The sequence below is a fragment of the Lathyrus oleraceus genome, chromosome 7 (assembly GCF_024323335.1).
Source record: "Lathyrus oleraceus cultivar Zhongwan6 chromosome 7, CAAS_Psat_ZW6_1.0, whole genome shotgun sequence".
In the NCBI taxonomy this organism is placed as follows: Eukaryota; Viridiplantae; Streptophyta; class Magnoliopsida; order Fabales; family Fabaceae; genus Lathyrus; species Lathyrus oleraceus.
This window is the reverse complement of record NC_066585.1, coordinates 106,061,819-106,065,430: the sequence shown is the minus strand read 5'-3', so window position 1 is coordinate 106,065,430 and position 3,612 is coordinate 106,061,819. Positions and strand designations below refer to the sequence as shown.

Below are 3,612 nucleotides of genomic sequence, written 5' to 3'. Positions count from 1 at the left end.
GATTATACAAGATCAAAAGATTTAGTTGATCAAAATTGCTTTTGATCAACTTGAATTGAAAGGTTTGAATTTATTTGAGATCTATGATTAATCATAATATAACAGTTAGATTTGAATTCAAAGGCTATTCCTAAGGGAGCATGCAATTGTTAATTAAAACTTGACTAAAATTCAAAGTCCAAATTCCTAAGGGAGCATGCATTTATATGGCTAAAGCAACAAAATAAATCCCTAAGGATAAAATGGTCATTCATATGCAATATTCATTTAGGGACAAAAATTAGGTTCTAATTAAAATCTAACTAGAGCCTAAAAAGGTTAACTTCTAAAATTTGATTTTAACCTAATTGTTAAAATTTAAACTAAATTCTAATTACACAAACTTATAAAACCTATATTTCTAAAAAACAATTACACTAATATTGCTAAAACAATTAAACTAAAGAAAACCTAAAACCTAATTAAATTCTAATGATTATCATAAATCCTAAAAACCTAATTACTTTCCAATTGGAAACTAACTAACAAACAAAAATAAAGCAGAAAAACTGGATCAATGGACCCTGGGGACAGAAGTGGGTGCAGGCCCACGGAGTAGGGTGTGGAAGAGCAATATCCATCGGGCCTACTGCTTTTAGGCCCAAATGCTACACGACCTGAACAAAAAAAGGGGGTATGGAAATAAAGTTGGGCCTTAATGCCAAAACAAACCACGGTCAGGCCCAAGCGCTTCTGATGGAAGAATAAGGTCTTAAACCTGGAGAGACAAACAAAGTGCGCTCAACGACTACTGCTCCCTCCAAGAATTCACACCGTTTTCGTCTCCAGCGACACCATGACTTCGACGCGTTCTGCAAACCTGTCACCGTGGAATCAACATGCCAACGCGCCATGAATTCCATAACTCTTCATCCTCTCCCGTGTTTGAGACGAACTCGGCACTGCATAATGGAAAGAACGCTTATCCTCACAAGCGACGGCGTACAGTAGGATTTCAACAACCGGAAGAGAAGCGTACATGACCGTGCTCTCGTCGCTGCGTCCATTTCAAAGCGCAGTTCCTTAAGTGAGGAAACGATGGCTTCACCTCCCCGATCCACAGCTTAAACCAGACTAAACATAAGCGATACAACAAAGTCTAATTGAAGACTCACAGGGATAAACAGGTATCACTCTCGTTCTAACTTCACTTGATTCTTCTTCTTCCTCTATTGATTCCGATTCTCTGTCAGTATGCTCTTGTGAGGAACCGAGTGTTGCATTCAGAGAGTGTGAGCTTCAAGAGTGAGGAAAATTGCAGATTTGGGAGTGATATATGCACAATAATGGTGAACTTCTGAAAACGATCCTTTTTTCCATTGATGCGTGCCCTGGTCTTATATAGGACTCGAATTCTGTTTATAAATTTTGATGTAATGAAATTGAAATTTAATGCAAATTCCTAGTTAGTTAGTTACAAATGAACTAGTCAGTTAGAATTTCATAAATGATATACAGTAGTTAGTTATCCGTATTAAAAATGAATTGGAACCAATTTGAAAATGAAACTTAAAGTCAGTTTGAAGAATGAATTTGTAGTGAATTTAGAGCAAATTTGGACTATGTTAGCTTGTGATTGGTTAGTCATATGCCTTCTGTTAACGAGTTGCAGTAAGATTATATTCTGTTAGTAACTTGTTAAAAAACAAAATGAACTTCTGTTGTGAACTATTGGTAAAAAACTGCTATGCGAATGTTTGACTGCTGGTTTGCTGTTGTGACCTGTCATTACTTACAATGAATGATTGTTTAAATGCATTTTAGTTAATGAGGCTATTATGGATTTATTATCCAAGACTATCATGGCTATATGTTAATGAGGCTCCTTTTCATGAAAAAGTTAGTTATATTCTAGTTAATTTGCAAAATTAAAGAAGTGTTAGTGATTAATGATTTGTATGCTCATTTATGCTTTGATTGGTGAGAAGAGAGACATGGTGGTTAGAGGTTTGTTAAGTGAAAGTAAAAAAAGTGCATATGGTTTTCAAAACTTCCTAATTTATTGTATTGATTTCGTCTTTATAGGTGATGCAAAATGGAAGTAACTTGGTCTTGAAGGAGCATAATGCATGATCATGAAGATGGTAGATGAAGAAAGACCCAAAATGGGAAATGTTGATGCAAAGCGAGGCTTTCTTGGAGTGGAAACCAATTTGGATGGGAGATTGAATGAAATGATTAAGCATGAGGCATGGTGGTTTAGGATTAGGTTCTTTTTATAATTGAATTTAAACATTATGATGTAAGCATGTGTAGGCTATGGTTTGGAATTGAATTTAGAATTGTAAGAAATGATTGTGTGTAGTTTTATGAAGTTGTATGGGATGGTCATGTATTGGAAATACTTGTAGTCTTGGATTTGCATAGCCATATGAATGATAGTAAAATGGAAAATTTGTAATGGAAATGGTTTATGGCTTAAAGATTGGTATCAAAATGAATGTGCATAGATTTTGGAAAATGACATTAGTTTGTCATGGTTTGCAAATGTGGTCTTGGTTATAAATGGAAACATATGAACGGTCATGAAATTAATTTGAGAAAAAAAAGGGAGTGCTAGTTTGGTCAGGACTAGTTCAAAAATAGTTAATTCATGGTGAATGGTTTAGAATGGACTAGTATAAAATATAGCTTGGTTTATTTTGTTTGTCCCTGTCAGAGATTGAAAATGGAGGAAAATGATAGTAACACGAAATCTAGGATTGATTTTGAATGAAATAAATGACTATGGCATGCCATTTGTAGAATAATACTATTGTAATTGATAATTCAAGGCTCATGGTGAATTGTATGAAATAGATGACTTTAACTTGAATTTTAGAAATGAATCTTAGATATTAAAAAATAGAAAATAGTCAAAGGTGGTCAAGTTTTGGAATGAATCAAGCCCCCTGAAGTGATCATGGATTGAAGATGAATGACTTGAAAATGATTTATGGAAAGTGGTTGACTTTGATCAACTAGTTGATCAAAAAGTCAACAATTGACCAAAGTCAATTGTAGATCTCAAATTAGGGTTTCATTTTAGGACTTGTGTAGGTGGGCATGAATCTTGGTTAAACATAGATGAACCCAAAATAAAGACCTAAACATGGTTTAAAATCCTTGATGGCTCACAAGCAAACCAAAGCCGAAAAGATCAAAGGATTTATGCAAGTATGAATTCATGGACCAAGAACTAGCAACCCACACCATATGCATGTGAGACATGGCCTTAGAAGAGCTATGATGTTATGGATATGATGGACAAGATGATGGGTAGGAGCCCTCCTAGATGAATTGGGGTTTCAGCCCAACCAAGATGCCTCAGTTAATTACTTATTTGCATGGACCCATAATTAAGGTTCAGAAGTCAAGTCAATGCACATAAGGTCAAACATAAGATCTCATAAGATCAAAATCAAGAATTAGGATTAGGATACACATATGAATGCCATGGTATAGAATTCATGGGTCAAGGCCCCAAAGAATCAAGAAACTAGGGTTTCACCCTACATGATGAGCAACATTACAAACTTCAAGCAAAGCCCTTATTTTTATCAACCATAAACCTTGAATCTATGATGCCTGTTA

At 34.9% G+C, this 3,612-nt stretch overlaps 1 long non-coding RNA gene across 1 annotated transcript; it reads left to right on the top strand.

The window, feature by feature from the left end:
* Window positions 1-713: 713 nt before the first annotated feature.
* LOC127104991 (uncharacterized) lies at window positions 714-2,462 on the top strand. Its single transcript, XR_007794867.1, has 2 exons — window positions 714-1,166; window positions 2,065-2,462. It is a non-coding gene; the product is annotated as an uncharacterized LOC127104991 (long non-coding RNA).
* The last annotated feature ends 1,150 nt before the right edge of the window (window positions 2,463-3,612 follow it).